This window comes from Dipodomys merriami, unplaced genomic scaffold (assembly GCF_024711535.1).
Source record: "Dipodomys merriami isolate MVZ:Mamm:240054 unplaced genomic scaffold, mDipMer1.0.p SCAF_266, whole genome shotgun sequence".
Taxonomy (NCBI): domain Eukaryota; kingdom Metazoa; phylum Chordata; class Mammalia; order Rodentia; family Heteromyidae; genus Dipodomys; species Dipodomys merriami.
The window spans coordinates 1,307,274-1,332,211 of record NW_027204115.1 but is presented as its reverse complement, the minus strand read 5'-3'; the positions used below and the strand labels follow the sequence as shown (position 1 = coordinate 1,332,211).

General features: G+C 42.6%; 1 protein-coding gene across 12 annotated transcripts in view; it reads left to right on the top strand.

The window, feature by feature from the left end:
• Positions 1-12,870, top strand: part of LOC138837202 (hepatoma-derived growth factor-related protein 2-like) — a 292,262-nt gene extending 279,392 nt beyond the window's left edge. For 11 of the 12 annotated variants that reach the window (XR_011375242.1, XR_011375236.1, XR_011375235.1 and 8 more), the window contains 3 exons: positions 476-560; positions 9,601-9,818; positions 10,905-12,870. The gene's annotated coding sequence lies outside the window, so the exon portion shown is untranslated. The remainder of the gene's footprint in view (positions 1-475; positions 561-9,600; positions 9,819-10,904) is intronic. The other variant, XR_011375238.1, reaches the window with a different exon arrangement.
• The last annotated feature ends 12,068 nt before the right edge of the window (positions 12,871-24,938 follow it).

The following is a 24,938-nucleotide window of genomic DNA, read 5'->3' as shown; positions in this document are numbered from 1 at the left end:
CCAGGTTGACTATGAACCACAATCCTAAAATTTCAGCTTCCACAGTAGCTAGGATTATAGGCATGAGCCACTACTTAAAAATATTTCATTGACTTCTCTCTTCTTCTTTGTGTGTGTGTGTGTGTGTGTGTGTGTGTGTGTGTGTGTGTGTGTGTGTGTGTGTCCGTCCTGGTGCTGGTTCTAGACCCTTGAACTCTGGAGCCTAGCCACAGTCTCTGAATTTGTTTTTCTTTTATTTTTAATGCTGTTTCTAGGCTTTGTATTCAGGGCCTAGTCCTTGTCCCTGAGTCATTCTTTTGTTGCTGGTGGTGGTGGTCCTAGGGCTTGAACATAGGGCCTGGTCACTTCCTGGGTTTGAAACCAGGGCAGGGCCACTGTGTATGAGGGTTTTTGTTGTTCATTTTCCCTCAAAGCAAGCAGTCTCTGTGGCTTGAGCCACACAGATCAACTTCTGGCTTCTTTTACTTTTTGGCAGTTCATGGAAGATAAAAATCTCATAGAAGATAAGAGTACTGTATCAGCACCTGAAATCTGAGGATTGGGGTTGAAAGCCCAGGCAGGTAAGTCCATAAAACTTATCTCCATTTCATCCCCCAAAGAAAGGAAGTGGTAGAATGCTACCTTTAAGAAAAAAAAAATTCTATTTCAACCCCTGGGTTCAACACCCACACCTGATACATACTCACAAATTCCTAAGGGACTTTTCTGCCTGGGTTGCCTTGGAACCCAGATCTTCAAGTTCTGTCTTTTGTGTAGCTTGAGCTCCAGGTATAAACCAGCAATTCTCTTGGCTTTTGTGCTCATCTTCCACTCTGATTTTTATTTGTGTATTTGTATTTAATTGATTAATTAGTAGTAGTCCTACCTGGGCCTGGTCACTGTTATTTTGCTTTTTCATTCAAGGCTGTTGCTTTACCACTTGAACCACAGCTCTACTTCTGGCATTTTTGCTGGTTAGTTGGAGATCAGAGCCTCATGGAATTTCCTGCCCAGGTGGGCTTTTAACCACCATCCTGAGATTTCATGCTCCTAACTGGCATTACATGTCAGCCACCAAAAAGTGCCTGGCTCACTCAATTTTAATATTTTTTTTTTGGTTGGTCATGGGGCTTGAACTCTGGGCCTGGGCGCTATCCCTCAGCTCTTCAGCTCAAGGCTAGTGCTCTACCACTTGAGCCACAGCGCCACTTCCGGCTTTTTTCTTTTTTGCTATATGGTGCTGAGGAATCAAACCCAGGGCCTCATGCATGCAAGGCAAGAGCTCTACCACTGAGCCACCATCCCAGCCCTCAATTTTAATGTTCTTAATAGGCTCTTACAATCTTTTTATTCACATGATGATGATGATGATGATGATGATGATGATGATGATGATGATGATGATGATGTGCTGGTCATAGGTTTGAAATCAGGGCATGGGTGCTGTCCATGATCTTCCAGTTGAGCCTCAGCTCAAGTCCTGGACTTTATTCCTTTTTGCTTCTTTCTTGGTGGTTAATTTGAGAGAATTGTCTCATAAAAAACCTTGGCACTACTCAGGAGGTTGAAATCTGAGGATTGTGGTTTCAAGCCAGTCCTGACAAGAAAATCCAAAACACCCTTTTCTTTTTCTTTTTGTTGTTGTTGTTGTAATGACAAAGGTGAGGTGCAGTGGAGTTGCAGTTTCATTAACAGGTAAAAAGGATGTTTGTTTTGGAGCAATAGCCTCCCAAAGTACACTGCCTCCTGACTAGGGATGGTCCACTGATGGTTAGAATGACTTGTCTTCCTTCTATGACCCTATTACCCTGGTAACCGATTGTTTACAAAGATGTGATCCTGACACCTTAGCAACATGAGAAGGGACAATATCATTCCTAGGTTGGGATGAAAACCAAGTGGATCCCCCCATTTGGTGTGCTGTCTCGCTCTGGGGGGCCAGGATGATAGTGCACCCTTCTGTGAAGAAGGAAAATGACTTGAACAATTCTGTACTCTTTGTTCATTTCTGACAGATGAGGGCTGTAGATATATTCATGGACTTATCTAGGGACAAGCAGGGAATTTTCTAGGATCTCCATTGTGTCTAGGAAGGAAGGGCCTCAGGTTTTGCTGCAGAGAGATGCATCCTACAGTGCGGTTGCAGCAGCCCTGGCTTGCTCCAATGCCAGTGATTTCCCAGATCAGCAATATACCTGGACCCAGGAAATGTCACCTTATGCAGATGAAATAACTCTCAGGACATCTGTCCTGATGACCACGGAAGCCTATGCCAGTGCAAGCGACGGTGACACAATGCTGCTCATGTGGCTAGGAGTATGGAAGTGGCACTGGTGTGGATTAGAGGTGTTGGGTAGCACACGTGGTGGATGCTTTCTGCTCTGCCCACCACATGACTAAAGGCAATGCTGGATTCTGTCTAATTTAACTGGGGTCTGGGGGACTGTGGATTTTCTGGGATGCCAAAGCTCCCAGGGGGACATAGGTTGAGCTGGACTAGGTGAAAGGGAGTGAAGGAAACCTCCAGAAAAAAGGAAGTCTTGATTCTCTTTAAAAGTTCCTTTAACGCTTAAATTTTAATCAAAATGGGAACTAAATGGAAAAAGTGATTCTAGATCTCAGTTTCCTGAATAGCTAGCATTACAGGTGTGACACTAGTACCCAGCTCACTCTTTTGTATCTATTGAGTTTATTAGGTTCTAGACACTGTAGCAAGGAAAAAAAGAAAAGCTTTGTTTTGAAGGTCTATGCCTTTGTGTGTGGGGTTGGGGGAGGGTAGGGAATGTATACACATAAATATGTTTAAATATATGATGGAAAAAATATATTGAGTGATGTGCTAGGGAGGAATGTTAGCAATTTGCAGTGATGTATGAGTTCAGAAAAGCCTCATGTGGTAAATGACTTAGAAGAGATCAAGGCAACTCATCCAGGCCCCAGAATCAGGTAGAGTCGTGAGCTCGAAGTATGAGCACCTACACCGGGTCCCCTCCCATTTCTGGAGTTCCCTCCATACAACTGGCCCCTCCCTCTCTCTGCCCAGACCCACCTGGACTCCCATCTACCTCACTTCCTTTTCCCTCAGATCCTCCTGCTACCAGGATAGTGATGGAGGTCATGTGCTCCCTCTTGGGGGAAATATGGCTTCTCTAATAAACCTTGTAATAATCTTTCTCCTTTGCCTTCCTGCTTCTGCATGGTCCCCTTGCATGGATTTTTGTCTAATCCTCTTACATTGGTCGCCCCTGTGGGTATAGGCTCCCCAGTGGGTTTGATCCTCCCTCCACTTCGGAAGGAGGTTCAACCAGCTTCCCTGGGACCTTTCCTGAGATCCTATACGCCAGTCACCAGAGGACCACCAAGGTAACTTTCTCCTGACTGAGCGCTCTACCAGCCCATCCAACACTGCTAATTAAGTCCCACTCCAGGCTAAGTGACCAGTTTATCTGAGGTCTGGGTTTCTGATTCTGATATCTCAGTGTAAGGCCACCTGGGCCTCTGTGACTTACTGAGCCCCCCTTCCCCTCATCAGAGCCAAACCTTGGCCAAGTGCCAGGGGCCTACCTTGGCCCAATGACCCATCCTCCATGGCCCAAGGAATACAAATGGACAAACATGAAGACATTCTCCACTGGCAGGGCCACCACCCCCTTTAGGAGCCAACCTGTACTGTGGAGAACACTCTAATATAGGCCCATGGCATCAGGTCCCTTACCATGGGAAGGACACTAAATTTCTTTACATTAAGGCCACCTGGGCCTTGGAGGGCTGCTGAGCCCCTGCAATCAAATTTTGCCCCAAATTTAAAACTCCACTTCTGTGAGTGCTTGGGCAGATAGCTCTGGCTCTCTCTCTCTCCCTCTCTCCCTCTCTTCCTCTCTCCCTCTCCCTCTTCCTCTTTCCCTCTCCCTCTTTCCCTCTCCCTCTTTCCCTCTCCCTTGTAACTGAAGGTAAAAGTATGGATGAGTTTAAGTTTAAACTCCTCCTCTGTGTTCTGCCTTTGCAGTTTCCCCTCCCCTGCAGTCTCCCCTGTGAGGCGCTCCCCTCTTTTGTGGCCTCCCCCACAAGGCACCCTCACTTCTGCGGCCTCCCAGTGAGGTACACCCCTTTTTGCAGCCTTTTCTGTGAGGCCCCCTCCCCTGAAGGACTTCATCTGTGAGGTCCTCACTGCTCTGCGGGACCCCTCCTCTGCCTTTGTAGTGGGGGTGGAAGCTGAAGCTCCAGTTTTGCCAGAAACAATGCATAAAGCATAAAGTGACTCCATTTAGGGTATCATCTCTTACTCTTTTCCATGGTTTTCCATGGTCAGGACTGACTTTGTCCTGGCCATTGTCTCAACATCCATTGCTGGGATAGCTTGTCCCGGTTGGCATTTACAGTTTGGACTCAAGGCCTGGGCACTGTCCCTGAGTCCTTCTGTTCCAGGCTAATGCTCTACTACTTAGAGTCACAATGCCACTTTCAGCCTTTGGCTGGATAGTCCTGGTTCTGTGCTGATTAGTAGGGAGATGGAGTTTTAGAAGGATTTTTTTTTTTGTGCCCAGGATGGCTTTGAACTTTCTTACAAAAGCTCTTTTTATTTCCAGTTAAAGCAACAAGGAGATCAATGAGATGGAGCTTACCTATAACTTGTTCACAATTGACTAACAATTACTTGTCAGAGATTTTTAAAAGAAAGCCCAGTAGATGCTTTTAACCTGAGACTGATTGGCACTCTAAGTACGGCCCACTGCCTCTGGGTAGCCTGTTTAAAGTGGCTTATAGACAACATTTAACCTATAACAAATGTACAGGCCTTTTCTTGGGCTACAGCAGCATAGCCTGTTTAACACCCTGGTTTATAAAAGCATTTTCTGTCTGGCAGAGGAATGCCTACTTATGTAGGCCTTTAGACAGATCTCAATAGGAACATAATCTCAGCTCTACAAGCTTTTCAACAGATGAATTTAACCAGCTCAAAAGTTACTGCCAATTAGGACTTTGAGCAGATACAGGGGTTTGGAGATTTACATTCTACAATCTTAGCTTTTACTATCCACTATCACAGATCTCTGGAAAGTTTTGCCCAGTTAGACCAACATGGGTGATAGGCATGTTTACAAACTTATCTTTCCATGACCTTCTGGCTTGATCAATTTTTTGGAGGACCAAGCTCAAGTAACTCAGGACCTGATACCACTTTTGTCATCCAAACATTTGTTTGCAATTGCCTCTGGATATTTTAACAATATCAGGGTCCCTGGAGTGCCTTTCTTATGTTGGGATAAATACATCTTTGGCATTTTCCTTGGTCAGTCGCTGGACTTGAACTCAGGGTTTGAGTGCTGTCCCTCAGCTCTCCAGCTCAGGACTAGCACTTGGCCACTTTAAACTCCAAAACAACTCAGCTTTGAGCACTCTGTTGGCAGATTAGAGATGACAATCTCACAGGGACTTTAGTCTGCCTGTGCCTGGACTGGCTTCGAACTGCAGATCAGTGAGTTTTTTGTTTTTTTTTTTTACAAACAGTCACTTTTACTCCAACTAAAAGCAACAAAGATGGTCATTGGAAGTAGTTTTATAAGCATGGTTTTACTTATTAAATTACATTTGACAAACTTGTCCTATCTTTTACTGTGGGCCTTCCGGCAACTGTTACAAAAAATTTTAGGGGCAAACTAGAATAATCCTATTTTTTTTTTTTTACTTTGAAATAAACCTTTAGGAAAATTTTATCTTTTAAACTTGTCTGGGAGGCCAGCCACTCTCCACAACTTCTCAAATTTTTACAAGGGGGATGTCATTTTAAATCCATTTTCTAAAGTTATTTTAATTTGCATTTAAATGCATCATTGAAACACTGGGCTGTATATTCTTTGCCTGTAGGCTGTCCTGTGGGCAGTGAATAGAAAGAGTGGCCATTTTTTTTTCTGCAGTCTGAGTTACCTTTAGGAATTTACCTCCAATTGTAAAATAGTATAGAAATCAATTTCTATCCTTTGCTCATACACCCCGTATGGTCTAACTTCTGGTGATGAACATTTACAGAACCAAATATCTAATGTGGCTTGTGTTTTACCCTTAATTAACAGGCTTTTGGTCATGTGAGATGCAAGGCCAGAGTCTGAGAGAGACTGTGGCATCTCCCAGCATGTATAGACTGTTGCACCTCCTGTTGGTAACCTGCAATATTTCTACATATACTGGTTAGAGACCTGGTTTACACTGGCTTTTGCAGGCTGGTGCCACTGGTTTAGGTAGCTGTGCCTGAGCATAGTTACTCTGGTCCCTTGATCTTAATTGAAGTTGATCAGCACACAGGGGAGAAAACAGAGAATGAAACCCTTAGCTTTAGTTTACTAGCCATGGTCAGTGTACAATAGTTAACTCTTAGCATAGATGGACATAGGAATGACATAATTCACAGCCAACTTAGTTACCAATTTCATTTACTTTGTAAAGGACATTGTCTTTTTTAAGTCCTTTTCCAAGGTCTTTTAAAACTGCCTGTTTTTTCTTTGGCTTAGTCAGGTCACAAAGTTTTAAAGCAATTTAGATTAATTCACAGCTTCCATTGACAAAGATTTTTAGTAGGCAGAGTAACCTTGAAGCCATAATCACTTACATATAGTCGAATAAGACACAGACAGACATGTTTGTGCACAGATTATAGAGCGTGCTTAGATTTTAAAATAGACTTTTAAAGTTTTGAAATTTTAGTGGAACTACTTTTCTAATTATGATGGAACCATGTGGTCAGTTTAAAATACAAAACTTTGCCAACAAGAAACCTAGTGAACAGGAGGCAATAGGAACATACACTTGGCCTAGCATAATGGCACCACAGGACAGGGGAGGGGGAAAGGGTAGTACCAAGCTGAAGTACCAAGAGGCCAATTTGGCACATCCACCACTTGCTCAATGCTAGAGAGAAGATTAATACACTTTTGGTAATATCCAAACTTGTTGGCCTTTATTTCGGGGAGTTTAGACTTAAACTCACCCATTTTCTATCTAATGAGTAGAAACAAGCAATTACTGGTTACATTCTTCCAGGGCTTAACCAAAGCATTTAGCATATGAAATACTTGTGAAAGAGGTTACAAGCAGGTAATTTTGGCAAGAGGCAGAGTTTAAGGGGAGGGGGAGAGAGAGAGAGAGAGCTACTTGCTCAAGCACTCTCAGAAGTGGAGTTTTAAATGTGGGGCCAAATTTAACTGATGGGGACTCAACAGCCCTCCAAGTCCAGGTGGCCTTAATGTAAAGAAATTTAGTGTCCTTCCCATGGTAAGTGACCTGAAGCCATGTGCCTAGAGTAGAGTGTCCTCTGCAGTGCAGGTTGGCTCCTAAATAGGTGGTGGCCCCACCAGTGGAGACTGTCCTTATGTTGGTCCAAGGTGGGTCCTTGGGCCATGGTAGGCCCCTAGTGGCTAATTCCAGCACTTGGCCAAGTTTTTGGTCAGATGGTGAGGGTGGGGCTCAGTTAGCCCAGAAAGGCTCAGGTGGCCTTACCACTGATATTGGAATCAGAAACCCCGACCTCGGACAAACTTGTCACTTACCCTGGAGTGGGAATTAATTAGTGGGGCTGGATGGGCTGGTAGAGCGCTCAGTCAGGAGAAAGTTACCTTGATGGTCCTCTGGTGACTGGAGTGAAGGATCTCAGAATAGGTCCCAGGGCAGCTGTTTGAACTCCCTTCAGAAGTGCAGGGGGAGCAAATGCACTGGGGAACCTATCCCAGTATGGAGCCACCAGTGAAAGAGGATCAGACACATCCATCCTATGGGACCATGCAGACGCAGGCAGGCAAAGGAGAAAGATTATTACAAGGTTTATTAGAGGAGCCATATTTCCCCCAAGAGGGAGCACATGACCTCCATCATCATCCTGGTAGCAAAAGTATCTGAGAGAAAAGGAAGTGAGGTAGATGGGAGTTCAGGTGGGTCTGGGTGGAGAGAGGGAGAGGCCAGTTGTATGGAGGGAACTCCAGAAATGAGAGGGGGCCCAGATGAGGGTGGAGCTGAGGACCAAAGGTGAGCGATCTACAAACTGCAGTTCAAAGCCAGTCCAGGCAGAGAAAGATTATCATCTCTAACTAGCCAGCAGAGTGCCAAAAAAGCGGGCAGAGTTGCTTTGGAGTCCGAAGTGGCAAAGTGCAATCCTTGCACTGGAGAGCTGAAAAACAGCACTCAGGCACTAAGTTCAAGTCCAGTGACCAAGGGAAATGTCAAGGTTGCGTTTACCCTAACATAGAAAGAGGCACTCCTGGGACTTTGGCAATAATGTTTGGCTCCTCTAAAATTGATCAGAGCTTGAGGTCATGGCAAGCTACTTTATAAGCATGCATAACTGGGCAAGAACTTGTCAACCATTTGTAATAGTTGGCTGTAAAAGGCTGAGGTTGTGAAATGTGGGGAATAGCTTAAATCCAAACTGCTCTGTATGTGCTTAAAACCCTAATTGGCAGAAAATTCTGGGCTGACACTAACCAAATAAATTTGTTTAAGAATAAAATATGAAATTGTTAGGACCAGATCAAAAGTAAACAGATAGGGTATTAATTAGAACAATGAAGGAGAAAATTCAAATTTAACTGAGACAAATAAGTCCCAGGTAAGCAGAGAAACATTGGTATAAACACCAAAATAAAACAAAATTGTGGTCTGATAATTACTAAAAAGATCATTTATATCAGGATTTAGACCAAATGTTAAATTTTCAAAGATAAGGGCTTAAGTAGAGAGTTATGCACCAGGAGCTACACTAAACATCTGTATTCCAAAGGATGGCCTGCCTGTCCCACCTAGGCTATTTGAGGAGCTAAACAATGCTTTCGCCCATTTGGGGAGGTAATGTTTTCCTAGGATTTCAAGGTAAGACTTGTCCCACCTCCAGGCCTTGAAGCTGGGTGCAATGCCCCCATCTCCAGCCTAGATACCAGGATGTCTACAGGCAGTTGTGTGGACTCAACCACCCTATTTGCCTTGATGCAATTTGTAATCACTAACTGTTCGTTCTGCTTTTATAACTTGTTTGTTAATTACAAAACTGCCACTGAACACCTACAAGTGGAACTTCTTATGGATCTTACCTTTAAACATCCTAGACTATTTAAATCTTTTACAAACCAAAGTACTAAACAGGCTATGCTGCTAAAGCCCACCCCCCCCAAAAGGGTCCATACAGTTATGAAAAGTTAAAAAATTATGCCTAAACTCTAGTTTGGAATAAAATGTAATTAGTAAAAAGTTGTCATCTTGACAAACTACCCCACACCATATTCTAAAAGCCAGTGTACAATCAGAAAAATATTAGGGGAGTTTACTAAAGTTAGTCCCTAGGTAAAACTTCTTTAATCAACCTGTGTAGACTAATGCCAACTGTTTACACACCCATAAAACATTTAAGCTTCAATTATTAAAAAAACAAAAAAGGGGAATCCCCAAGGGAAACTTTTGCCTTAACCTTATTTACTCTAAATGTTTAAAATTTCACTCAAAGTGATCCTTTCACTAAAGCTGAAAAGCATTTTATCCCTCTAGCACCACCTCACTATCTATTCCCATATGGTTTAAACAATTTAATCAATGAAGACTAAGACTAATGCCCCATAAGGGAAAACAGTGTTTCTATCATTCCAGATGGATCCACTGGCAACATCTGGGTCCCTTTTTGACTCATTCGACCTCCAGAGAAGCAAAAACAACACAACACAATCCTGAGGAATATCTAGTACGCAGCTTTGCAGACCTAAGCTTGAAGTCCCGAGGAAGCCATCATCCTTATCTTAAGAAAACCAGCTTGACCCCACCAACATGGGGTCAGAATAAGGTGTTGACACAAGACCGAAGCCACCCTGGTCAGTACAAAAACCCCTAGAATACCTGAATATCTGTTTTGGCCATGATTGCACTGCTTGTGAATACTTCTGCAGTGAGTAGTGAACATGCATATTGGGCCTATGTCCCTCACCGACCATTGTTAAAATTAGTGGATTAGCTAGACCAAGGTCCGGTGGTGTATACAAATGACAGCACGTATTTTCCTCCACCATGGGATCATGCAGACCCTACTCATCCAGGTGAGGAAGGAATACCTCATATTATTTCCTTAGGATTTGAGTCTTTACCACTGTGTTTAGGGACATCACCTTGCTTACCAACCAGAAGACAGGTATGGGCATACATCTTGCCTGATGATAAAATCAACAATCATATGGGGCTATTCAGCACAATTTCCTTAAATTTTATTGGTAAGGATCATTCTTATACAAATAAGACTGGGCGACCACCTAACCTAGTATGCCAGGACATTAATTATTGAATTTTGTTTATGTTTCTATTCAGTGGTCTCAGTGTCAAAACCCTAGAGGAAAGATTATACAGCATAATGATAACATCTCATTTATAGATTGAGGTCCTCATGGATGTTTCATTGCCAATTATTCTGAAAAGCATGTTGGTGATTGGTATACTAATAATTCTTCTGATGGTGACGTCTATACAATGGAGTTATAAATCATGTAGAACCCATTGGCTTGCTCACCTGACATGATGGAGGCCTTGTGCCTCGTAGGCCACATATGAATTTCAGGGGACACTTAGGGCCTGAGCAGTGGCATTTATAAAACTTGCCACCCAATTTTATACAACCCAGAATTGGATTGGTCACTTTACTAGGGCCCATGAGGCAAATTATACATTTTACAGGAACCATTCTTCTACTGTACAGGGTTGTATTAAACTTTCCTATGTACTAGCCCACAGGGACAGTGTCAATCAATGAGAACCCACGCAGCCTGGACTCTTTACATGCTTAAATCATACTATTTCTTTTAATATGCCTTCTCAGTCTCTCCTGATATTAAGATTTCGCTTAGGGGTCTGGGTGCCTGTTAACCTCACCCGACCTTGGCAGGAGAGCCCCACTGTTGGTTTGTTGACAGGAGTCTTCCAGCAACTGCTGAAGAGAACTAGGAGATTCCTGAGTCTGAGTGTAGCTGTGATCCTTGAAATGACTGCTATCATCATGACTGCTGCAACTGCCGGAGTGGCCCTGCATTCCTCCATCCAAACCAAGGACTTTGTAGAGAAGTGGCTGGACTGTCACCAGCTATGGACTCATCAGCACAATATTAAACAGGACATTGATTCCCGTCTGAACACCCTGCAACACACGGTGCAGTGGATGGGAGACCAGATAATTGATCTGCAGAAACAGCTAACCTTCAAGTGTGATTAGAGCTCAATAAACTGTGCATCACTCCTACTTGATTCAACACTTCTAACATTACTTGGCAGGGACTTCACTACCACCTGCCAGTCTTGCAAGGAAATTTGACTTGGGACATCCACTAGTTACAGCAGGAAGTCATTGAGACTTTCTTGGCACAACTCCCTGGGGTGGGATATGAAGGTCTGGCTGAGGAATTGCATCTGTGCTAAACTAATTGGACCCTCATACCTGGTGGCACAGTTTTACCCATAGTGTTTCTACAGGATTGATTGCATTATGTCTTGTCAAGATATTGCTGTCTACATTCCAAAATAGTTTCTGCAAATCCCTTCTGCAAAGGATCTCTTGCTTACGGTTGTACTTAAACAAACAAAAAAGGGGGGAGATGTCAGAGGCATCAACCGGCATAACCCCATCTGTTGCTGTTTCCACAGCGGGATCTGGGAACACGATGTGTGGTATAGGCAAGAAGGGACTACACCATGTGGGTATAGACAAAATTTATTGAAACATCACATGCTTATATACAGCACACAAGCAGGAGAAGTAAATCTTCAGTCAGGGGCAGAGAGTTAAACAGTTTTATGGGAGCACAGACAATGAGAGTTTAAACAGAAAAAGCTAATCCTTGTCAACAAATGTGGAGCAGTTCCACTAATCAAGGTTGTAAAAGTAGGTAAAGCACAGGTGATTACACATGGGGGGGGGGTCTCCACGCATTGTTCTACGTGGTTAAGTAGATGAAGCAGGAATGGTACTTTGAGCAAACCATTACCTGAGTCTTGCACCGGGGCAGAACCTTTGCCCAGCATGGAGGAAAGGGTGTCCCTTCCTCCCTGAGAAGAATTGGAAGTGGTCCTGTGGCTCAGGTGGTAGGGCACTTGCTTTCAGCTGAAGAGCTGAGGGACAGCGTCCAGGCCCAGAGTTCAAGCCCCACAACCAACACAAATAAATAAATTGGAAGGAAGGGATGCATGCCTGTATGCACCCTCAGGGCACAAAGGTGCTCAGATGGGGTTTTGCAGGCCTATGCCTCCAACACCCATATGAACCCCTCTCCTTCTGCTCCCACTCCAACTCCCAGATCTTAGGCAGATTGGGTGGAAGGGGGCTGTGTCAGTCCTGGAGTTTTTCTCCGCCTCTGGCTGTGCCTGAGCAGCTGCAGGAGCCCTGGCCCATGCTGCACGAGGCAGCAACAACTGCTGCAGTCGCTGCTGCAAGTTTGGCCATTTGGCTCCACTCCTGCCTGGTTGCCCTGACACTGGAGGAGTCTCGCTGGCTCCTTTGCTGTTTCACACTGCACCTCCAGCCTAGGGATGAGCCCAGGAAGCTCGGCGCTGGAGCCTTTGAGGCCTGAGGTCAGCCGCTGGAGGGATTTGGAGGGGCTGCCCAGTCTGCAGGGTCTGGCCTGAGGAGCCTGTGCCCCAGCCATGGCTGCTTGCTGCTTCTCACTGCCGCTCAGAAGAAGCGGCGGCGGCGCTGGCCTGTAGCTGGCTTGCTTGCTCCCTCCGAGGCTCTTATAGTTGTGTTACTGGCAGAACAATATCCCAACTGCTCTAGTACTATTTTATTGTATTTTAAAAATAAAAGACTTCATGGGCCCCATAAGTGCTTTATAAAATATGACTGGCAGCCGCTATTTAAATAAATGTGAGAATTCAGGAGTTTTTCTTTTATCTTCCTAAGTGATTTTTTTTTGTCTGTCTTGGGACTTGAACTCTGGGCCTGGGTACTGCTGTCCCTTAGCTCTTCAGCTAAAGGCTAGCACTCTACCACTTGAGCCACAGGACCACTTAGGTTTTCTGGTGGTTTATTGGAGATAAGAGTCTCATGGTCTTTTCTGCAATGGTTGGCTTTGAATCTCGATCCTCAGATCTCAGGTTCCTGAGTGGCTAGGATTACAGGCAGGAGCCACTTGTGCCCAGCTCTAAGTGATCTACTTGGGAGGCATAGATTGAGAGGACTGCAATCCAAGACCAACCCAGGCAAAAATTGAGATCTGATCACAATCATCAAGGTGGGCTGATTCCAATAATCTCAGCTAGATGGGAGGCTGGTCCTGGGATGGGAAGAAAACAGGATGCCCTAACTTAAAAACTAAAGTACAAAAAGGCCGTGGTGTGGATTAAGAGTTAAACACCTGCCTAAGCATGAAATCCTTTGTATAAACCCTAGTACTGAGAAAAGGAGGGAGGGAGGAAAGCAGGAAGGGATATAGGGGAGGGAGAGAGATGTTATTTCATTAATTTTACATTTTTCCTAACACCATTCATTTTGAGTTTCTTTTTTTTTATTCGAAAGTTTTTTATTTGCTTTCAAGCGATTGTTTATGACACATTCATAAGCATTTTGAGTTTCTTTTGCTCAAGACTAGCACTCTGCCACTCAAGCCTCAGTACCACTTCCAGCCTTTTCTCTTTATGTGGTACTGAGGAACCAAACCCAGGACTTCAGGTATGTGCTAGGCCAGCACTCTATTACTAAGCCACATTCCCAGTCCTTCTTTTATTTTGTAAGATGAGGTTTGGTTTTGTGTTCTTCTCTTGGCATGGAACTTAGGCTAGTCTCAACCTAACTTCTGACTCAGCCTCCTAAATTCAGAGATTGCAAACATAGACCACCATACTCAGCTCAGGATTCCTTTGAGAGAATCATCTTTTCAGAGACAGAGTTATTCTGTCTTCCTTGGATTGGATGGCCTTTTGCTTTTGGCATTGTGTTAATCCCATTTCTTGTCCTGATATATTTCTCCTTCTAGATCAATAGAAAATTTTCAGCTTCCCAACTTGAAGCCTATTTGTGTCATCGAATAATATCACAAAACTTGTGAATATCATTACCTGGCATCATGGGCATGCCAGCCAGCTAAAACTCAGCTATCAGATGGGCTTGGGCTTCAACAATGCAGGCATTTCTCTGCATAATCTGAAAACTGTCATAGATAATGTTGGTTTATTCCATCCTGTTTTCAGCTGCTTGCCATTCTGAGCTTTGTATGTTTTTGCTTTCTTTTATTTATTTATTTATTTTTTGAGTCATAGGCCTTGATCTCTGGGCTTGGCTTGGGTGATGTCCCTGAGCTTTTCAACTCAAGGCTAGCACTCTATGACTTGAGCCACAGAGCCACTTCTGGTTTTCTGGTGGTTTATAGGAGATAGGCATCTCATGGACTTTCCTCCCTGGGCTGGCTTTGAACCACGATCCTCAGATCTCAGACTTCTAAGTAGCTAGGATTACAGGTGTGAGCCACCTGTACCCGGCCCTGACTGAATCTTGAAAAGAGAAGACAGGAATAGGTCAAGAGACACACAGTATCAAAATGGGGATGGGAGGGATCGAGAGTCCTGACTGAGCAGTGGATCCATATAAAGTCTGATCAGACTTACTCCAAACATGAAGGAACATCTTCAGTCTGGATGTGGGATGCCTATAAACATTGTCAGGGACATGAAAGGAGCAGGGTTGGGATGAAGGTTTTAGGGAGCACTGTGGGATGAAGTGTCATTAAAAACTCAGCTCTGGGGCTGGGAAGTTGGCTCAGTGGTAGAGCACTTGCCTTGCATGCCTGAGGCCCTGGGTTCGATTCTTCAGCACCACATAAGCAAAATGGAAAGCCGGAAGTGGCGCTGTGGCTCAAGTGGTAGAGCACTAGCCTTGAGCTGAAGAGCTGAGGGACAGGGCACAGGCCCAGAGTTCAGGCCCCACAACCGGACCCTCCCCCCCAAAATAAAACTCTCAGTTCTGACAGCACAGATCAAGTGTATGTCGTGGGAGTCCCCTGTTGTGCTGTGGCAATGCTCTTCCTGTGTATGTCTGCCTAGAGGGGGAGGTGTTTGCTCCTCATTTGTCATTAATTCTAGAGGACAGAGGAGCCCCATGAGTCCAGTAAACAGATGCTTTCTGGCAGCTTCTCACAGTGTTTCCTCCAGGCAGCACCAGCCTCTTTACTTGCTCTGATGAGGCAGCTGCATATGGGTCTGCAGGAATTTCTTGTCAAGAAATTAGAGAGTCATTCATTCATTACTCTAGAACAAAGAGTGGCAATGCCTAACTATAGGTTGCTTTGTTATTCCAATGTGTGTGCTACTGGCACTGGCTTGTCTCTTCAGTCTGCACAGGCTCAAGACAATACTATAGTCAGCTCGGACACACCAGCTTACACCCAGTCACTACTCAGAATGTGATGCCAAAGCTACTCCTGGTAATAGATGACAAGGCTGTTTAAATCAGAATAAGATCACAGCAGAATGCACTACGATATCTTTTTGCTCCTCTGATTTAACAGCTTCTAAGCTAGTGTTTCCTGGCTTCCTATCCTTGTGGCCTAGTATGAGAGCCATCTAGGTTGTTGCAATGCATCAGCCAGGAGAAGGGTGTCTATAGTCAGAGTATGACACAAAACATAGCATCTGTGGTGAGGTTAGACTTGGTGTTGGATTATAATTAAGCTCTTGCTGCAAAGCTGGGAACCATGGAAATGGACTGCCATTGTGAAATGGACATGGGATAATTTAGGAGACAACAAGGATCTGAGTAGCTCTCACCTGTAATCCTAGCTACTCAGGATGCTGTGATCTGAGTACTGAGGTTCAGAGACAACCTAGGCACAAATATCAGATAGTTTCTTTCTTCCAATTAACTAGCAAAAACTGGAACTAGAGCTGTGGCTGAAGTACTAGCCATAAGAAAAAGAGCTAAGGGTCAGCACTGAGCACATGCTAGCATGAAAAAAATGAGAAAGACATAAGAAGGGAAATTACAAGGGAAATTACAAGAAACTTACTGTGAACAATTAGACCTCTAATTATCTTTCTTTTTATTAGCAAGTATTGGTTGTACAAGAAGGAGGTTGTGAAGTTCCCATACATGGATACAATTTATCACAGTCATACCCCCTCCATCACCTACCCAGTCTTATTTCCAGTTAACACTAAAAAGCCAGAAGCAGTGAGGTAGCTCAAGTGGAAGAGTCCCAGCCTTGAGCAAAAAACTGAAGTGACATTACCAGGTCCTGAGTTGAAGCCCTAGTACAAGGACCACCACACCCAACAAAAATAAAATATTCCATGGGAATGAATGTAGATCTTGTAACATACAACTACAGAAAATAGTAATGTCTGGCATTGAGCTCCCTTAAATTATAAATAACATGAGGAAACAAAGGTCCAAAGTCTTTTTGAATAGCATTTTATTTTCTGAGGATAACAGAATAACAAGACATTGTTATTGTCTGTTCTGTCACATGGTGTTAGATATAAGTATGGGATACTCTGCAGGAAGAACCTCTGTGCAACTTCTGAGGAAACAGAAGTTGGCTGTTCTTTTAAGGGTGAAGGAAATACTTTGTATCTTTTGATGGCTGTGAATCTATGGGAAATCATCAACCAATTAAAAAACTAGATATAGTTATAGAATTATATCATCTTATAATAAGAAAGGTCATTAAAGGCACTTTAAAACTAAACAAAGAGGGGCTGGGAAGGTGTCTGAATGGTAGAGTGCTTGCCTCACATGCATGAGGCCCTGGGTTCAATTCCTCAGAACCACATAAGCAGAAAAACAGAAAGTGGTACTGTGGCTCAAGTGGTAGAGCACTAGCCTTGAGCTGAAAAGCTGAGGGACAGCTCCCAGGCCCTTTGTTCAGACCCCATGGCCAACAAAATACATACATACATACATACTTACATAAACTAAGAATAAGAACTTTAAGAGAGTAAACTAATAGAAATGGAATATAACTTAAATAGCAATCTACAAATTTATACTGTTAAATTCATTGAGTATTTAAACAAATGGGGAAATTCAATTCTTTCCCATAATAGATTGTTAACTGAAGAATATAATTTGAGTGAGGGAATTTTGTGTAGATGCCTATTACATATCATCTAATAGAAATGCCATGTAAGCCAGAACACATAAGCCTCCCACAGGACATAGTGCTGTCTGAAAATGAACTCATGGAAAAATGGTACAAAACCTCGTTCAGAAGTCATACTAAACTTTTTCTGTGTATATGCTGATCCTGGGGTTAGAACTGAGGGCTTGGGTGCTGTCTTTGAGCTAATTTTGCTCAGGACTAGTGCTGTGCCACTTGAGTCACAGCACCACTTCCAGGAGTGTTTTAGTAGTTTTTTGGAGATGAGTCTCATGGACTTTCTTTCATGGGCTGGCTTCAAACATTGGTCCTCAGATCTCCACCTCCTGAGCAGCTAAGGCTATAGGCATGATCCAGCAGTGCTGGGCTCCAAACTGACAATTTTCTCTCAAGAAATATCACTTCACACTGAAATAGTGAATCCAAATAGCTCATAATGGAACAAGGAATAATATTTCCAGAGCAACCTATAGTGGATCTATTCGCATATACTGTGACAGATACCAAATGTTCCCAAATCAAATCTACCCTAACCATTTTTCTCTCATAGACCCTTCTTAAAGCAATTTCAGCAGGTTTTGTTAGTTTGTTTTGTGCTTATTCTAGGTCTTGAACTCGGGGCCTGAGTACCATATCTATGCTCCTTTTGCTTAATCTTAGCATGCTACCACATGAGCTACAACCCATTTCCTTTCTTTTGGTAGTTTTTTGGAGATAAGACTCACTGATTTTTCCTGCTTACAACCTTCTGAATAGATAGGATTAAAGTTGTGAGCCACTTTCCCCCACCTTCATTGTTTACTTTTTTAGGAGCACATAAAGTACTTCCACCACATTTGTCCATTTGCCCTTCCCCTCACAATGCTACCCCCACCAAAAACCTTATAATAGCTTTCTTAATCCCTTGATTAAAGTAAACTAAGCAAAGAGACAATTAAAAATGATATGCTATGTCTTAGGTTGCCTTGATCTTAGCAGAGTATCACTTCAAGTTAAAAACTGATTAACAAAAATTAAAGAAAAATACCGAGGAGACTCAAAATTGAACAAAGTAAATCCTAATCTTCAAGTTTCAGGTCTCCAAGTAAAAGGAAAGCAGAAACTGTTGTTGGGAGTTCCAGGTAACCAGTGAGGCTTGATAGTCAAATGTGATGTGTGATCCTGAAGTCTGAGGGGAGTATGAGCAGTACTAATGTATAAGTGTTTAAAATCCCTCACTTCAATGGTTATGCTAGGGTGAAGTTGAGAATATCCTTGTTCAAGGTTTTGGGTATCATCATATTTATGACTTCATGAAATCCCATAACATCATGATGCCTCTTCCTGAAAATTCATTGAGTAATCCTAGCTACTCAGAAGGCTGAGATCTGAGCATCATGGTTCAGTTATCTCCAATTAATCACCAAAAAGATGGAAGTGGAGCTGCAGCTCAAGTGGAAAATCACTAACCTTGAGGGGGAAAAAAAGCAAACAAGAACAGATTCTAAGCCCTGAGTTCAAGCCCTAGGAGTGGGGGTGGGGGGAGTTTGATTGAGAAGGAAGACAAAAGACAGTCAAAGCCAAGAGTAAAGTAGCTCCTAAGAGTTCAAAGATTACAACCTAGAATGCCTTTAACCAAGGATGCTTGTCTTAGTTGGGTTTTTCTTATTGTGATTTTTTTTTTTTGGGTCCAGTCGTGGGGCCTGAACTCTGGGCCTGAGCGCTGTCCCTCAGCTCTTCAGCTCAAGGCTAGTGCTCTACCACTTGAGCCACAGCGCCACTTCCGGGTTTTTTTCTTTTTGCTTATGTGGTGCTGAGGAATCGAACCCAGGGCCTCATGCATGCAAGGCAAGTGCTCTACCACTGAGCCAACTTCCTAGCCCCTTATTGTGATTTTTTTATAGGCAAACAGCATTGAATTGGAGAAAAAAATAGCTTTCTCAACCTAAACAAAATGTCAAAATGAAGAAAAAGCCTATCTTGCGCAAGCCTATAAGGCAGGAGTTACTTGAGGGGAATGAAGAAAGCCTAAAGAAGAGCTCAGCATCCCAGAGAATGGTGTGTCAGACCAGGAAGGCAAAGAGGAGGACCAGGAGCCAGAATCATCATGTGACCTCAATTCTGTGGATATGTGCAAAGTCATGTGTTCACTCACTAACTCTTAGGATTTTGTCATGGCTAGGACACTAAACTTGCTCCTTACTCAAATTTTCCCTTTCATCTGCTTGATCTCAAAACTTCTTAACTTGGGCGGCATTTTTTGTGCTTTTGAAAATTTTATTATTTCTCAAAAACAGCCTTTGAAGTGTTAAAAGGACATCTGGGTGAATAAAGTGGAAATATTCGAGTTTTGTTAAAAAAAAAAAAATGAAGACCATGGGAAGAGGTGTAATAAGAATAGTCTCTTCCGTGGGAAAAGTCTTAGCAGTTTTACCTTCAGCTCCATCTGTAAGAAACCATTAACATTCTCTATTAGTAGTTATTATTTGTATAATTAAATTTGCAATTGGCACTTGATGATCCAAATATTAAGTACCATGTCCCCTGAGCAAAGTTTAGGTTGTCTGATATAAAGTTGAAGAGCCTACAAGTTTAAATTTTTCTTTAATATAATAAGTAACAGACTATTTTTCAAAATCTACTTGGTTTGGCAAACTTGAATTGCTAGGCCTGGTAATACTTTTCATTGTAGGAACAACTAGTTTTTCTACATAGCTCTTACCCTATACCCTGATGCCCTACTCTGCTTTGTTAGCCTTGTCCAATACTTTGGGATGTAGTCCTTTGGTTTATTTTTATCATTCTAAAGCTAGTCTCTATCATCATAGATATGTCAGAATTGGCATGTTGGTCTAAATATCTGGGAATAAATCTATTTCTTCCACTGTTCTCCCCACAGACATCTTTAGGTAGAAAAATGTTGTTTCCTGCTCTTTGCCTTAGCACCATCTTCCTAGAAAAAACAGCACCATGAGAGCCAAGTAGAGGAAGTGAATGCACAGGCTGAAGGGCAAAAGAAGAAAGATGAGGCAGAGGTCTAAGTAAACCAGTCTGTGCACCCATCGAGGCCAGAGGAGCAGGAGGAATAAGGAATGCCATAGGCTGGGACACTGAGATGCTGGACTGCATGCCGCTGTGATTTCCCAGTGGATCCAGAACTTTCATTGCCAAGATCATCTCTGAAAGACACACCTTGCTCATAACCAAGCATCCCCTGATGGTCCTGTGCCCCAGACCTGTAACATTCTGGACTAGTTCTGTTCATAGTTGTGGCCAAGTGTGACACATGTACAATAAACCATCTCTTTTGCTGTTGCAAGAAAAAAAAGGAAAGAAAAATGTTGTTTCCTTATTGAAAATTCACCCATTTCAAATATTTTGTGGAAGTTTCTTTTTTGTTTATTGTTTTTTTGTTTTTTGGATTTTGTTTTTTGTTTTGTCAGTCATGGGACTTTAATTCTGGGCCTAAGCACCGTCCCTCGTTCTTCAGCTCAAGGCTAGCACTCTACTACTTGAGCCACAGTGCCACTTCTGGTTTTCTGAGTAGTTTATTGAGATAAGAGTCTCAGGGACTTTCCTGCCTGGGCTGGCTTTGAACCATAATCCTCAGATCTCAACCTCTTGAGTAGCTAGGATTGCAGGCTTGAGCCACCGGTATCTGACTGGAAGATTTTTATATGTGGATTTATGGAGGGGTGTATTTGTTTTCTACTCTTCAAACCATTATTTAATGACCATTATTTTGGTATTGAGCAATTTTATTATTTCAATTTGGGGCATTGCTTTATTTTGTTTTGTTTTTGCCCATAATGGTATTTGAAATCAGGGGCTCATACTCACCTTACTTGAACCACTGCTCAAGTCCAGCTCTTTGCTTGTTGAAGATGGAGTTGCAGACTTTTCTGCCTGGCCTGGCTTTGAATCACCATTCTCCAGATCTTAGCCTCCTAATTAAATTTTATGTGTTCAATAGTGTGGAATGTAAGCCAGGCATGGGAAGCTAACAACTATAATCCTAGCTACTCAGGAGACTGAGATGTGAAGTCAATCCCAAACATAAAAGTTTGTAAGTCTCTCAACTCTAACAAACTTCTCAGAAAAGGCTAGAAGTGGTGCCATGGCTCAGGTGGTAGAATGCTAGCTTTGAGCAGAAGAAGCTCAAGACAGCACCTAATCCCTGAGTTCAAGCCTCTGCCTGTTGGGGTGGGGGGCAGAAGATTGGGTTTCAAACAGTCAATTGGAAACTCTTCTTCCCAACATTTCATGACCAGTCTTCCCTCTCCTCCTTCATAAAGGCCACAGTATTACAGGTTTTCTACCAGAGGCATAGAAACTGGTAATATTAAGTGCTTTTTGTTTTACATTCAATTCACTTTGGAACTTTAAAAAACTTCTATAATTTATAATAAAGATTTATACTACTGAAAATTAACTGATTTTTTGAAAAGCATAGAAAAAAAATCTTTGTCAAGGGTCCCAGTGGATACTAAGGAACATTATTGGGAAATTTTTACTTGGTTGCTTGTCTGTTGCATCATTTAAACACATGTGGAATTTGGGGTTTTTCAGCATTTTACCACCAAATCTTCAACAAACTACATTGCTTCATTGGATTTTGCTTCAAAAGTTATAAAATATTTTGACATGTTTTTGGTTTGGTCTTTTGGGGATTTTGGCTTTTGGAGTGCTAGTGGGCCAGTACGTAGGCTTGAACGGAGGTCTGGTATCTTGCTTAGATTATTTTGCTCAATGCAGTCACTGTGTCATTTAAGTCACATTTCCACTTCTGGCTTTTTGCTACTTAATTGAAATAAGAATCTTGAGGATTTGTTTCCTTGGGTTGGCATCAAACTGTGATCTTCAGATCCCACCTTCATGAGCAGCTGAAATTACAAGTATGAGCCAAACCCTGGATATATTGTACTACCTATAAAACCAAAAGATGGACAAAATTCGGAAGCAAGTGTGTATGATATGTATTTTACATAATTATATAGACAAATATAACCATGTAAGTGTGTGTGTGTGTGTGTGTGTGTGTGTGTGTGTGTGTGTGTGTGTGTGTGTGTGTGTGTGTGATTTTAAATGTGTAGAGGGAAATGAAGATGTATTGAGGAAAGATTTCACCTAGGTTTTTTCACAGACTGGGCTACAATACAGTCATCATCCCATCCATCTGCATCCTTACCTAAGATATGCACATCCTGTGGTGGTATCATGGTTATTTTTTGTGTGTGAGCGCCACTACCGGGGCTTGGATTCAGGGCCTGGATGTTGTCCCTTAACTTTTGTTGTTGTTGCAAGGCTGGTAGTCTGCCTTTTGAACCACAGCTCAGCTTTCTGTCTTTTGCTGGTTAATTGGAGGTAAGGGTCTTTTTGCATGGGTTGGCTTTGAACTGGGATCCTAAGATCTCAGCCTTCTGAGTAGCTAGGATTACAGGCCTGAGCCTCCAGTGTCTAGCTTTTCATTATTACTTTTACAACCTACATACTCATACACATCCCTTGCATCAAAAAATCTGACAGTTCAGGCTAACTGACAAGATGTGAGGAAAGATGGCTGAGTGGATAAGTTTCCAAATGGGCATCTAGCCATATTAATATCATTTTGGTAGGTAACTTATCCTTTAGTGAGCACATATTTCCTCTTTCACTCTTTCTTTAGAAGTCAGTGAAATGTTTTTGATATATCTTTCAAATATTATCTCCCAAACAGGATATAATATTTTAATATATTTGACAATATTTCAGATGGGGGGTCTTGGTTGTCTGAAGCTCTGTGGGAAGAAGGCATCCAGCTGGGCTGTGAGCACAGAGCTGATGTTTCCAATCTGCTGGTTGCAGAGAAAAAGGTTTTCTTCCTGGGCAGGCTTTGAATCCAGACCCTCTGCTTTCAGGCTTCTGAGGATTGCAAGCATATAGAACCACCAACTGGCTCATTTTAGAAGCCTTAGTTGCTTTTCATTCATCCCATTTTTCCTGCAAGGTTGATGTAGGCAGCCTGGTTGTACCTCATGATAAAGTGATTTTTATAATACTTTGCCTCTGCCATTTCTGAAACTTATTTCCTCAGTACTGGGTATATGAAGTTGATCTAAACCCAGTAGCATTTTCCTTCTGAGATGTTAGGTAGCTTATTTAAATCATTTATTCTTTGCTTTGGCAAACAATCAAGATGTTTCTGTAAAACCCAATTTCATGAGAGTATTATAGTTAGAAATTATCATATGCACACTTCAGTATAGTCTATGCTTTTTTATTGATTGATTGATTGATTGATTTAGGTCAGTCATGGGGCTTGAACTCTGGGCCTAAGCGCTTTCCTTAAGCTCTTCAGCTCAAGGCTAGTGCTCCACCTCTTGAGCTACAGCACCACTTCCAGTTTTCTGATGGTTTATTGGAGATAAGAGTTTCACGGAGTTACCTTCCCAGGCTGCTTTTAAACCATGATCCCCAGATCTCAGCCTCCTAAGTAGCTAGGATTACAGGCATGAGCCACGAGTGCCCGGCAGTCTCTGCTTTTATAAACTTATAAGATTGGGTGGAAGAATGGTGATTGTTGAATTAATTTAGTAACTATTCTATAGATTTTAATCCTTAAGGCTTATTAACTCAAAAAGGGATTAAATACATTCAGAATAGTGGAATGTGGCAAGTACTGATTTGATGTATGTGGACAAATGATCAGATTTCTTATGATTACTAAAAAGATTTCTTCAAATTTCCAGTGAGAGGCTGCTGTGCTAACTGGGAGGAGACAGTGGTGATGCTGGAGCTCTGAAAACTGGCTATGAAGCAGAATTTCAGAGGAGAGCATTTGCTAAGGATATAATTTCCAAGGCTCAGACCAAATATATTGAACTAGATTGCCCAATGATGAACAACGGGGCACATTTTGTTTGTTGGTTTGTCTTGTGAAGATTTAAATTTTGAGCCTGGGTACTGTCCCTTAGTGTTTTTGTTCTAGGCTAATGTTCTACCTCTTGAACCACAGCATCACTTCCAGATTTTTGGTGGTTAATTGAAAGTCAGTCTTACCAAATTTCCTCTTTGGGCTTGCTTCAAACCTCATCCTCAGATATTGGCCTTGGGGGTAGTTAGGATTCCAGGTATGAGCCACCAGTACCCGGCTAGCACCACATTTTAAAAGTATTCTCTAGGTTAGTCCGGTGTGTCTGGTTACAATTTAAGAACATTGGTTCTGGTGGGTCATGTCAGATTTAGAGTAAAATCAGAACTTTTCTTCCTGTAACAAGTAGCACACAATATCTAATTTATTCCTGTCTTCATCTCTGATCTCTTTCTTCTTCCTTGTTCCAGTCCTTCCTTGTTCCATGAACCTCAGCATGTCAGTGCTGTCTTCCTTTTCTTAAACAAGTCAGGTCCGTTCCCACCATTGGGGATGTACTTGCTGTTCTTGCTACCTGGAACATCTGCCCCCAGAAAATTGCATGGATGATGGCCCTGCTTTCAGATCAAATGTCCCCTCCTCAGGGATGTCTCTTCCTATCCCCACTGTGAAATTGTACCCACAATACCACAATGACATTGTGATTATGATTTCTGGTTTTCTTCTCAGCATGAAATAGGCATGGAGGCAGCCACATTCACTTCTTTTTCTCCAACCCCTGCAACAGTGCTCAGGAGCCTTAGCATGGGAATGAGCCTGTCCCAGCTCAAGTAATCCTAGTTACCAGTCAGGACAGCTCATCAAGCTGTAGCCTGGTGTCTAGCAGTCATTTCCTCTCATGCTTTGTGCCTCTCTATGTAACTGAGTCCACCTCAGGGCCAGATCAGTGCCTGAAATTTATCTGCTGCCATGGCAAAAGTATCTGTGATGTCATAGAAGTTATGGCCATTGTTTTGTGAAGCTGTGAGGACACCCACCCC